The 13456-nt window shown below is 38.2% G+C and overlaps 1 long non-coding RNA gene and 1 other non-coding gene across 2 annotated transcripts in view; one reads left to right on the forward strand and one right to left on the reverse strand.

Annotated features, from left to right (window-relative positions):
- The window catches only part of LOC148110131 (uncharacterized), a 43917-nt gene that overhangs the window by 9569 nt on the left and 20892 nt on the right, over window positions 1-13456 (forward strand). The window contains exon 3 of the long non-coding RNA XR_015724581.1: window positions 1372-1598. This is a non-coding gene — a long non-coding RNA (uncharacterized LOC148110131). The remainder of the gene's footprint in view (window positions 1-1371; window positions 1599-13456) is intronic.
- LOC123790607 (U6 spliceosomal RNA) lies at window positions 8545-8651 on the reverse strand. Its single transcript, XR_006779135.1, has one exon. It is a non-coding gene; the product is annotated as a U6 spliceosomal RNA (small nuclear RNA).

Raw genomic sequence — 13456 nt, forward strand, 5'->3', positions numbered from 1 at the left:
TGCTATGTAATCTTAATTATCACTAATATTCTAATTGCTACATCAAGACATAAAGTTGTGGCTATGAGAAGAAAAAGATGCTCTATTTTTCTATTTTTACCTTTTATTCTATTTTTTACCTCTCTATTCATTAAATTGCATTTCTGATATTTTAAAATTTGGAAACAAATAGGCTGTGATGGTAAGAGTAGGAAATGAATTTTTACATATGTGTATATATTACCTAGCTATCTGGAATTTCTGGTTTATTATATAGGGAATTATACAAGAATTTTAAGAAATGTTCCTTTGCATACAAAATGGGTTTAGGAGGGTACAATATGGGGAAGGAAAAACTTGTTAAACGTGGTTCTTTTATATAGTCAGTGTTATGTAGTCATTATTCAGTGTGGTTTTGTTTTCACCTACGGTTTTGGGTCTTTCGATGTTTTCATCTGGGCCTCTTTCCTTCTCAGGTTTTCATTAACAATCCAGCAATATCTGACACCGAGAGGCCCCACAGTGCAGTTCATGCTCTTTTTTTCATGTTGCCACGGTATCTATGAACCTTCCCACAGGAAATTCGTTTCACTAAGTATTTCTTCACCTACAAAACGAATGATACTGGGCTAGTACGGAGGTTGGCCAACTACAGCCCAGAGGCCCAAATCCAGCCCACCACCTTTTTTTGGTGGCTTCCAAAGTAAGAATGATTCTTGAATTTTAAAAATGGTTTTACATTTTAAAAATTATGTAAGGACATAATAGCCTCAATTTTGTCTCTTGGCTTGCAAAGCATAAATATTTAGTATCTGGCCCTTGCAGAAGAAGTTCACCAACCCCTTGGCTACAGCCGTCATTGTCAAACTATTTTCAGTCACAGAACTTTGAAAAGAGAGAAAAAAATCTTATTCCAAAACCCTCCGCTTAAAACAAACAAGTGTATATTTATTTAAATTAATTTAAATTTTTAAATAACTGCTTGCTAAAAAATTCAATCGGGAACAATGAGGCTGCTTTGATGACCATGATAGACTAAAGGAAGGAACAACAATTTTGACACTGGAGATTGTAGATGACAATTAGTCTTACAGAGGATTTAACCTACAATTTATTCCTGTGAATTTTTTGTTGGATGATTTCAAAAATAAAGTCCTGTTTTGAGCAGATAAGTGGTTATTAATAGTAGCGATTTTTTAACAGTTCACCTTGCAAACTCAGGATGCTCTGAAATGAAACTGATCCGAATTCTTAAAAGAGAAGTAGGAAATTTTGATTTTACGTACAACATAAAAAAAAAAAAGCTCTCATAATCGAAATATAGCAATCAGACAGAAGCACCAACAATTTGGGATGGGAGATAAAGCTGTCTCTATATTTTAACACCTGCAGTGTTTTCTTGTCCTGTACCACTGACAGCCGTGCTGTGAAGAACAGACAAAGCAGAGGAGTTCGCTGCTGCAATTTTATTTGAGTGGACATAAGCAAGTTTGAATTTTAAGGGAAGTGGAGAAGAACAACCACCTTCTTGTTCCAGGATTGCTTAACAGAATGTTGAGATATGTGCACAAATACGGCTGTTGAAGCGCTATTCTTAAGTTCAAGCAGAAAGAAACCAGGTAATTTGCAATGACAGTGAGGTTAAGGAGTACAAAACCGAAGTTACATTTTTGAGAGATTGGATTAGAAAATAAGCTGAAAATTGGGTTGAGTAAAAATTACTGGTAATTCCTTCTTTGCCTATAAAGTAGGTTATACATGATCTTGAATATAAACCCCCGTGTGAGGGGTTTGATGCCACTTAAGTTGAGGATGTTGAACTAGACTAAGGAAAAGAGTCTACTCAAATATGGGGACATTCTGCCTTTAAGATAACCTGTCAAACCCTTGCAGTGAGTAGAGGGTAGGTGGAGAATTCTAGAATGCCCCATGCTTCCAGGGTTTAACTTCTATTGAGACGCCTTAATAGCTTTGCAGGTAGTTTGGTGGATCAAGTGAGTTAAACATGATTATATGAATAATCATATATATGTGTATATACGTATGTACTTAAGTTATATTTAACTTATTAAATATATATATATATATATAATTAACGTGAACAATAAATGCATAGGTGCGTGTATTGTATAAAAGAAACTGCAATGACAGTTTGGAATAAGAGAGAAAGGTGTCTATGTATATTTCATAACACATTCAGCATTACAACATTCACACACACACAAATGTATGAAGAAAATTTGATCACTTACTCTGGTCTTTCTGAGGTAACATGTGATTGTTTATTCCACTGATCACCTAGCCCTCTATTCACGGATTCAACAATGATTTCCTAAGCACCTTCTGTGTGGTGCTGTCCTAGGTATCATAAGCAAACCAAATTCCCTTGCTTACACGTTAGTTGGGGGTGGTAGTCAAGAAAATGAAACACAACGTTAAACTGCGCGGTATGTACGATGGTGAAAAACGGATGAATACAGAAGTCAGGGAAGAGGCTTAGGGACTTAGCGACGGGGAGGCAATTTTGAAACACAGTGGTCAGGAAGGGTCTCATTCAGAAGAGGACATGTGAGCAAATATTTAGAGGAGGTGAGGAAGCACAATACCGTGATGCCTGTGGAAAGGAGATTGAAGGCAGATAGGAGCAAGCGTGATATGTCCCAGGAGCGCAAGGAGACTGAGGCGTGAGCAAAGGGAATGTAGTGAGAGATGAGGTTATCAAGGTAAGGAAGGTGTCCTGTAGCACCTGTTGGTCAATGTAAGGCTTCACCTCAAGTGGGACGGGGAGCGACTGTAGATGTGGGACAGAGGAGGGGGCGTAATGTCCCCTAAGTTTAACACACATTCCTCCAGGATGGGGCTCATGGAGTCCCATCTTACTGAAAGTTAGGATCTCAAATTAAGTTGTAATTGACACACCCATTTGGTATCCCTTCACAAGCTAACGCTTTTAGGTTTACTTTCTGTTTTTCGTTACAGTGTTAAAAATAGCAAAAAAAAAACAAAAACAAAAACAAAAATCCAAACAAACAAAAAAACCCAACCCCCTATTTTTAAATGGAACACCAATCAAATATTTCAAGAAACCTTCAAGCCCCTCCATGGACCCACGGAATATAGATGGATAACTTCTGAGTTAGAGGAGTTTAAAGACTCCCAATACCAAAATTCTCTATATCCCTTAGTTTCAGAATAGACCGTACACTTTCACTTTCTAGCTGTAGGTATTTTTGCCTGACCTCTTTAACTATGCTCCAACAGTTTTTAAATATTTATTCTGCTTACCCCACTAATGGCATCTCCTCATTCCTTCACCCAGCTGCTGTTTATGGATCCTGCTGGTATCCATTTCAGGCATAATCACCAGCTCACAGGAGCTGAGATGTGTTTGATTAGCCGTACTTCAAGATGGCTAGAGGTAATGAGAATTTCTCGTCATGTTATTATGTATAATATTATACATATTATTTCAGAGGTGAAACCCTGATGAACCTCCATACAATTCAAGCTGTGGACCCTGATGATATATACAAAAGACAGAACAGTGTTTCTAAGACCAGAGTTTGTGCTTATCTCCTAGTTCTCCCTCTTCCTCCTGTTTCAAGTTGGTAGCCAGGCCATTTGTATTTTTTTGCTCCTGGACTTTTTACAAAGCTGGAAGTAGAATCATCTCAAGGACAACAGCCATTCCTATCTTTTATAGAACTATTAGCTCATGGATGAGATCATTTTGGCTGTCCCAGCAGATAAGGAGAGAGGGGAGAAGAGAATGAGGCCACAGAGGCCAAAGAGAGAGAGATGATATTTCCAGAATGTGTGAAGGGGACCAAGATTTGGGGGTCCCTTGACTCCCCCTGTGTAGCAGCCTCCAGGGAGCATGGACCCTGGACACAGTGGTTTCAGTCTCTACAAGGACAGAGGGCACCGAAGAGAAGAGAAGCAGCAGCCACTGAACTGAGGGGACTGTGCTTAGTGGTATGATGTCTGTATCGCCATAAAACACTGCAAACCCATTACTTCCAGGGGATCAGGGATACTCGATACTGCACGCAACCTTTAGATTTTAGACAACCATGCATGGCGGGCATAAACCAGCAATGTGTTAGGTTTAATTTCTTAATATCTACTCCGAATGAAAGGGTTGGAGATGGACTTATGATGACTTAAAAAAATAAAGAAATATATGCATGTATATGAAGTATATAAAGATTCATAACAAACATAATTTCCCCTTCGTTAGGCAATAATGACCTTTACAAATATTAAAAACAAATTCTCTTCCTTGATGACATTTCTGTTTTACACAGAATGTTAATCAAATACTAGCTGTTGCTTCAAGTTCGTGTAACTTCTGAACTTATTTCATTAAGTATGGCTCTTAACTATCACATTTATTCAACTAAAGGAAGTGAATAAAGCTGACATTCATCCAATAGAAATTTTCCACTTGAATTTTATATCCCCAGGAAATGCAAGTAAAAGGATGCACAGGACATTAGAATATCTTTAAAAGATTATTTATCATCAAACACTGAAGGACTAAGTCAGACTAATGTTTAATTTCATCCATTTCAATATATTTAATCTTTAAAAAATTGATACTTAGATTGATGCCATGACATTTTGGTCTAGGTTTTGAATTCTGTACATGATTCTTCAGGTGACAGATACATAATTATCTTTAAAAAGTCTGATGGGGACGCCTGGATGATTCAGTTGGTCAGGTGTCTGACTCTTGATTTCAGCTCAGGTCATGGAACAGTGGTTGTAAGATCAAGCCCCTCCCTCTCCTTCTGCCTCCCGCCCCACTTGTGTGCATGCTCTCCAAAAAAAAAAAAAAAAAAAAAAGTCAGATGACTTACACATAATGTGGACTTGGGCAAGTTTTATCAGTCTTTGTTTTTCTTATCTGAAAAAATGAAGGTAACAGTATTTTTCTAAAGTTTTGTGTGGTGTGTTTGTGTTTTATTTAGTCATTGTAATTCAAAGAGTCTAAGGCCATTGTGCATTAATGGATGCTAAATGGATTTTTTTTTTTTGGCCTGCCTAATATCCTTCTTCTGTCCCCATCTAACCCTTCTTCTACAGTAATCCTGTTCAGTCTTTATGGTTTAGATAGGGCTGACTGTTGTCCATAGCTGCCTTTAGAAGTCCTAACCATAATTCAGCTTGAAGCATGTGACCCAAGCAAGACTAATCATAGCCCTCCCGAGGATTAGTGCTAGAGATAGCAGGAGAGATGCTCTCATTCCTCCATGATGTCTGGCTGCAAGGCCCTTGTGATGCCGCAGCCGCTGGTGGCAGTCCTTCTAGTCACACAGAGGCAGTCTGAGAGAAGAGAAGGAAGCCAAAGGGACAAGGGAGACACTGCTGTTACTTAGGTATCTGAATCCAGTGTATTTGGAAAACCACTCCGGGATTTTTCAGGTATGCAAAGCATTTTATGCCATTTTTCATAAGCTAATTTCCAATAAATTTCTGTCACTCATGACTAATAGAATTTTCACTAGAATACTGTTAAGTGTGCTTCAAAGTCAGACCAGACGCAATGAAACCTCAGCTCTTTGACTTGCCAGGTTTGTGACCTTGGCCAAGTTACTTTCATCTTTTTTTGTGCCTCAGCTTCCTCCTCTTTAAGTGAGGGGTGTTAATTGAGATCGTGTGTGTTTTTGTATTATAGTACAATGTTTGGCCCATGATAAGTGCTCAACAATTGCAAGCTATTATCATCACATTAAATAGCATATGCACCGAAAACAAATTACCTGGGTGGGAAGAGATGCATTTAAAACAACCAAGTCATAGTACAGAAATTGGAAACAACACTGAAATAAAGCAAAGGTAGAGAAAACATAACACATTGAAATTAGAGGGCACTCAAAGAAAGGTAAGGAAATTCCCAGCAAAAATGGGAATATTAAAAAAAAAAGAAGTGAAGACATAAATTCTTGTATTTGATGACACCAGCAGCACAAAATCCATGAATCAAAAGTTGCCAACCAGTGGCCCAGACATTCTATTTATTTTATTTTTTAAATGGAATCTTTGATTCTGGCACTAAAACAAAAACTCTATGGATAGCACCAAACCAGCAGATATTCTAAATTGGCAGAATTTTTATTAGCTATTTCAGTACCTTAGTTGTAAATTTTCCTTAATTTTTTTTCTAAGAGTGGTGTTAACAGAATTATATAAAACTTGAGTATTTCGTTTCCAGTTTCCTGAGAATATTATACACATAGAGCAGACATTTCTACAGACATGTTGTAACAGATATTTAATGGAATGTGGTTCCAGTCTGAGGCTTTTAATTAGTGTATAAAGCAAATAAAATGATAACACTTTAAAATCAAATTATTCTGCATTAAAATAAGAAAAATTATATAGCAGTAATTATTAAAATGATAATTTGTATTAAAATGTTGTCTCATTTTTAATACAGCTAGTCAATTCCTAGGCTTAAGCCAAAATGTAAGAATGTAAGCTGGATAAAAAATAATATAAAAAAAATAGAACAAATCCTCAAGCTTTTTAACTATAACATATATTTTTCATAGCTGTTAATTTATAAATGCAACCACTTATTCTGTGAATATTGGTCTTTTATGAATAATAAGATCATTTTTATTAGTTTTTCTCTCCCATGTATCCAGTAAGAATGCTCTAGAATGGAAATACAGCAAAATATCACAAAAGACTGAAAATTGTACAATTTTACATAAAACGAGTGAACCTATTTGACTATTATTAGAACTAATCACTTCTTACGATGTAATATCAACATTGCCAAATAATTAAAAGAAATATTGAAACAGTATAATCCCTACATTTATCTATTTGGAGTTCTGTCTCCAAAATGCCTGTGACTTAGATTATATATAATTACGTGCATACAGCGCCTATCACCAAGCTCTTTTAAATCAACAGATAATTATTGTGAAATTAAATTCACACATACACTACACAGATGTCCAAAGAATGCAAGCATCCATTATCATCTGTAGTTCTTCTAAACTACCCACAAGGAAAAACAGCCACTGGAATTGGAGGGAAATTTTAACAATAGCTCATTATTTTTCGTTTCGCACAATGTCTTTCAATTTAAAAAAGCTTTACTGCATTAACACTCTCTCAGTCTACACTTAAACCTACTGCAGGGATTTCTCCCTTCCACTTTTCTTTTGAAACTGAACTCAGGGTATAGGGGAAACTTGGAGTCCTTAAGGCATGGGGCAGGGTTTCCCTAGACCTGTGTGGTCCTTGTATCAGCCTTTGTCATGCAGAGCTAGTAAAGGTGCCTTAGCATTTTGCACTCAGCTCCTCTCCATCCATACTGTAATCCACAGCACCCCCCCCCCAACCCAACATGGTGGGGAGGGGTCAACCTGGGTGTGGTCTACCAAGGTTTTGAATAGAAAACAAGGTGAAAGCTGTTCTGGTTCGTACTTCCTTGAGAAAATATCTAATATATGCCCCTGTGATTCCTGGAGCACTAGGCCTGGAAAAGAGCAAGTAAGAACATAGAACACAGGACAGAGATCTTTACCTCCATGATGGGTGTGGCCTTCTTCCCCCAATTCAAGGTCAATCAGGCGTGATCTCTCTGTCTCCTCTCTATATGACAAGGACTGCCCCACTGTACTCTGATATTGTTCTATTCTTGGCTTATGATAAAATTCTATGATCTGATCAACAAGCTTGGCCCCAGAAATGTTAATGAAATCCTCTTCTTAACAAAGCCTCTCTTTCAAGTTTATTTTTATGTTATTGACTCCATCTTCCTCTTGGCATCCTTCCTATAACAACTAAAATCTGTCATGAAAAAAAATAATACTTATAGAAGATGAAGAAGAGTCGCATAAAAAGGAATTTTTTAAAGGATAAAAATACACTAATGTATTTAAAAATCTGTCATTTACCATTCAATTAGAACAAGCCAGGAGTTCCTTTATGCAGAAGTATTAATTGTATTGTTATGATCAGTAATGACATCAAGTTAAATATGTTGAGATATGAAGGTTTATGGAATGGTATGGAAAATAATGTTGATTGTACTATAAATTTAACTGTCTAAAAACAGAAAAGGAAGAGAATGAATATATTTGGAGGATGTATGAGAGATGCTAGAATGATCCGAGAATTTTGGAAATATAACTCTTTATACTCTACAAAATATTAGATAAAATGTACTCTATTAGGGGCTCCCGGGTGGCTCAGTCGTTAAATGTCTGCCTTCGGCTCAGGGCATGATCCCAGGGTTCTGGGATTGAGCTCCTCATCGGGCTCCCTGCTCTGCTATGAGCCTGCTTCTTCCTCTCCCACTCCCCCTGCTTGTGTTCCCTCTCTCGCTGGCTGTCTCTTTGTCAAATGAATAAATAAAATCTCTTTCAAAAATGTACTCTATTATAACCCATTTTTAAGACATTTTTTTCAACATAAATAACTATTAGATCCAAAAATGTAATTTAACATGGTAAGCAAATCCAAGGAAGATGCTCCAATGGTGTGGAATGTTCCCTGCAAAAATGAAAAAGCCCACCAAACATGATGACTTTTTTTTTTTTTTTAAACATGGGATTCTTCACGAATTTGCGTGTCATCCTTGCGCAGGGGCCATGCTAATCTTCTCTGTATCGTTCCAATTTTAGTATGTGTGCTGCCGAAGCAAGCACCATGATGACTCTTTAATGGAGCAACTTGCCTTTATCCTTTGAGGGGATTCTCCCCCTGCACTATCTCTTCCTTCTTTTTCGGATTTTATAAAAATGTTGTATAAAAGTTGTATAAAAGTAAGACAGTAGTCAGTTGGACTCATGATTGAATTTGGAGGCTAATTAACATATCCCAGCAAGGGACAGTGCAGCTGTCTTCCAGAGATGGATTCAATGAGTATTAGAAATTTGCTTCCCATTTCAGGGGACCAGAAGTACATCTCCATCTGTATGAGGGATAGTTAAACTGTGTTGGGTAGAAATAGGGAATTTCAAATTTTTACCTCAAGTTTTAATATGGATACTGAGTAGTTTAGGTCAATTTGCTAGTTATTAAGCTATTCTTTCTCAGCTCCAGACCCATCCTTCCATATTCATTTTAACACAGTATGGCTGAAAGTCTGCAAATCACGTTGCTGCTTTGCGCTGGCTCTCTCTTGTCGAGCTGACAGCTGGCACTAGAGAGGAACACTCAGAGCCTTAGGAGGGAAAAGAAACTTATTCCATCCTGTTTGCTTTGTGCTTCTTTCTTGTTTGCTTCCTGGTCTTATGAGCATCATTTTATCCGTGCCCTTTTTAAAAGAGTTTTTAAAAATTTTTATTTGACACAGAGAGAGAGAGAGAGAGAGTAGGGAGCACAAGCAGGAGCAGCAAGCAGAAGGAGAGGGAGAAGCAGGCTTCTTGCTAAGCAGGGAGCCAGATGCAGGGCTCGATCCCAGGACCCTGGGATCATGACCTGAGCCAAAGGCAGATGCTTAACCGACTGAGCCACCCAGGCACAACGATTTTGTCAATGCTCTTAAAAACATTTCCAACAAAGGAAGCTGTGTCCCATTTTGTGGTAACGATGGCATCAATTTTATCTTTTCCCCAACACTTCTAGAATCAGCCTCATCATACTGCCTAAAAAGACTCTTTCAAAGCCAGTTGTGTCTTCCTTAGAGACCTCGTGGTTCCAAACGTTTGTGACTGGGTGTTCTTAAATGTGTTTTCTGGGGTATGAGAGCATTTACAGGAATTGGCTTTGGCTTAGGTTTCAATTTATACAGGCTCCCTAAGCATTAGAGCCACCTCCATCAAACGGCCTCTTTGTTCAATTACTTTAACAATCCTAATCCTTGGGACCTTTGAATAGGTTATCTTACAGAAGGGAATGTGCAGGTGTGATTAAATTAAGGTTCTTGAGATGGGGGAATTATCTCGAATTATCTGAGTGAGCTCACTGTGATCAGAAGGAGGCAGGAGGGTCAGAGTCAGAAAGAGATTCAAAGATGCCACACTGCTGGTTTTAAAAATGGAGGATGGGGCTCTGAGTGAGGGAATGCAGGCGGCCTCTAAAAGCTGGAGAAGGCAACTATTCTTCCTTAGAGCCTCCAGAAGGAGCTCAACCTTGCTGACCATTAAGGGCTTCTGCTATCCAGAACTCAGAGAATTAATTTGCGTGTTAAGCACTAAGTCTGTGGTAATTTCGTTCTAGCAGCCATGGAAAAGCACAGATCAGGGGACAAACACAAAGTCTGACCCAGGAGACCACTTATACGGGAAAAGAATTGTATGATTTTGCTAAATTATATAAAGAAATCGAGGGAATGTGTGTGACATGGCCCAACTAATGCCATGTCCCCTCCTCTCCGATCCAGCACTTTTAAAATCCATCCCCACGTGCCTACTTCAGAAAGGTCTTTACTGGGTCTTAAGTAGGCAGAGTCAGCTCATCGGAGGATGCAGGAGAAGTGGTCTCCGCTGGCAAAGGGAGTTCTGTGAGATTTGTGGGTTTGGAATTCTTGGATTCATTCTACTCCAGCCTAACCCCAACATTCCAGTCCTCAGCGGCCACTGCTTCTCCATCAACTCCCACACTTCCATATAATTCCACAACCTCCTTCCTTTTTTTTTTCCTTAAGATTTATTTATTTGTTTGTTTAAGAATGAGAGTGAGCGAGAGAGAGCAAGTGAGCACAAGCAGGAGAGGAGTAGAGGGAGAGGGAGAAGCAGACTCCCCGCTGAGCAGGGAGCCCGATGGGGGACTCGATTCCGGGACTCCAGGATCATGACCTGAGCCGAAGGCAGACGCTTAACCAACTGAGCCACCCAGGTGCCCTGAAAGAAATATTTTTAAGGCGTTCTAAATTTCAAAAATCAGATTGGCTGAGATTGCAAGCTTTTGGCTTCCCAAAGTATTTTGATTTTCTTCATAGTTTACTCTGCTTGCCCATGGAAACAATCCATTAACAGAAAGCATCAGGGAGCAATTAAGAATTTGTTGAAAATTTTCTAGGTGAGATGGAAGGTTAAGAGTTAAATAAAAATCACTAACAAATAATTTGGTAAATTCTCATTACATATGCCTTTCTTAGCCATGCTAACCATTTTCCTTACCCTTAGGACAACACAGAGAATCCTTCTACTTCTCTCCCCCACATTTCATTTTGCAGATCAGCTTCCTCTTTCATCTGGGAACTAATCTGAAATGCTTTGGTCCCCCTTAATAAGCTTATCAAAACAGCTTACTCAATAAAGCTGTTTTTCCTACACTTGAATTGTTGTGCTATTTGCTAAAAAGAAAAAATAAAAACATATTTAAAGCGTTACATCAGTGGAAATGGCTTTGTCTAGGTTTATATGCATAGGTGGTTATAGCTAATATATTGGCTGATGTCTCCTAGTTATATAATTTTATCACACTGAAATAATGACCTCTTACATCATACCGTAATAGCCTTTTGAGACATTAATTTTTCTCTTCCCTATGATTTCTCTTTAATCATATTCCTAACAAATCTTCTTTCTCCCCGCCGCATAACTATCTTTTCATAATCAACTCTTTCCAAACCCCTGATTCTCTTCCTTCTGTGGCAAAGTGAATCTATTTCCATTAATTTTTCTGGATTTCTAATTACGTTGTGGTTTTGTACACAGCCCTAGATATCTTAAGCCTTTGCATCAAAAAAATATTGGGAACTTATTCAATTCAGAGTAGTTATTTCTGCAATTCATGGGGTGCATCTTCCTTCATGTCCCAAATCTTCATATTTCCTCCACTTCATTAACTTTGTAAGCCACATCAACTCTGGTTCCTGTGAGCTTCTATTTTCTCTTTCAATTAATGACAAGGAACAGTGGGTGGTGAAATTCTGGGTAAAAACACACTGGGTATGCACCATGCTCTCTGTTAACAACTAGCCTGCAACACAGTAATGCCCAGGAGAAAGAACGAAGTGGACCATGCCAACATGGGAAGCAAAAAAGGTACTGAGCAAAGGCAGATTCATGGCTGACAGGCACTGCATGTTTTACTCCAAAGAAAAGGAAGAGCAAGTGGCTAGGAGAATAAAACTTATAAATGCAGGAAGTCATAAGGATTAACATCTTTCCTTTGAATGATTCTTACAGCAAGAGTTATTTCAAAATAAAACCTAAATATCTGTGCTGTTTTTGCATTAAGCCAAGGATTGAGTGTGAGTTATATGATTTTCAAATTTCATCTGTGACATACTGCCTCTAGAAACTTTTGGTAAATTTAGGTATCTATGGCATTTCACAAAGAAAATATAAATAAACCCCAATGATTTACTGTATTCTCATTCACTCAATCAAGACTTTCCTTTGGATTTTAGCAGAGATCACAATAGCTACGTATGTGATGGTTTTGTCTTCCTCGCAAAATGCGGCTTCGATGACAGATCAAATATCAAGTCTAATTCATAGGTGTCCTGGATTACAGGAAAGGTTGGCACAGCAAGACCAGTAAAATGGGGAATTCCTGAAAAATGTAAAGCAGACAGGAACAAGTTGGTCTCAAAATCTAAAAGATAAGAAAACTCTGAAATTCCAAAAAAGTGATATAAATGACCTTTAAAAAAAAGCCACACATCCAGAAATTCAATATTTTTTTTTTTAGCAGAACCTATCAATAGCCACAAGATAAGAGAGTGCAACAGGGATTGAATGAAAATGCAAATAATGAAAGCAGAAGAAATGAGGCAGTCTGAGTCACTGACTCTTATGTTTGTCCTGGGCCATTCTCACCAAGGAATGGATAGTTTTCACCCAACAATATTCACGTGACACATGTCCCCTCTGGCTCAGCCTCACACCTGTGCAGTCAGGGGAGCCTGGGTTTCAGATCTGCAATCTCTTTGTTGCCTAGGGAATACATTATCTGGAGTAATATTCTTCAAATGTGTTACATCAACTGAGAAATACAGAATGAAATGTCAGTATTTAGAAATAGGAAGTTAGCCTTTAGAAAGTAGAACTCTGTGTGAGAAATATCAACTTGCCAGTAGAAGACAGTAAAGAGGGGGGAAACCTGATTAATCCAGCAAAAGTGAAGAAAAGGTAAAAGGGGAAACATAACAAATATAGTTTTTAAATAGAATAAAGCAAAATATTATCCCCCCAAATCTGCCATTGCATTGCCATCCATAATTCATCCATCCACATATTGGTCTGTACTCCCCTTAATGTGGGGATGAAGTTCTTAAGACACCTCCGGACACCCAGTCCAAAAGTCAATCCATTTGAGTCCACAAGCTGGTTCTTAGGGTAATGCTTATCAGAATGAGAACAGAAGGCTGAGTTGGGGTAATAAAAATTAAATTTACTCTCCACCACAGTGAGGAGCTGTAATTAGAATATTATCAAATACAAACTTCAAGTCTTACTTGCCTTATTTCCTCCCGATGGCACCCACCGGTGATTTATCTCCTTCTCTTCCTCACCCTTCCTTTTTAGTAATGCTCCCCTGGCTGATTAGCTTCACT

The sequence above is a fragment of the Ursus americanus genome, chromosome 5 (genome assembly GCF_024610735.1).
Source record: "Ursus americanus isolate L20-20 chromosome 5, mUrsAme1.1.p, whole genome shotgun sequence".
In the NCBI taxonomy this organism is placed as follows: domain Eukaryota; kingdom Metazoa; phylum Chordata; class Mammalia; order Carnivora; family Ursidae; genus Ursus; species Ursus americanus.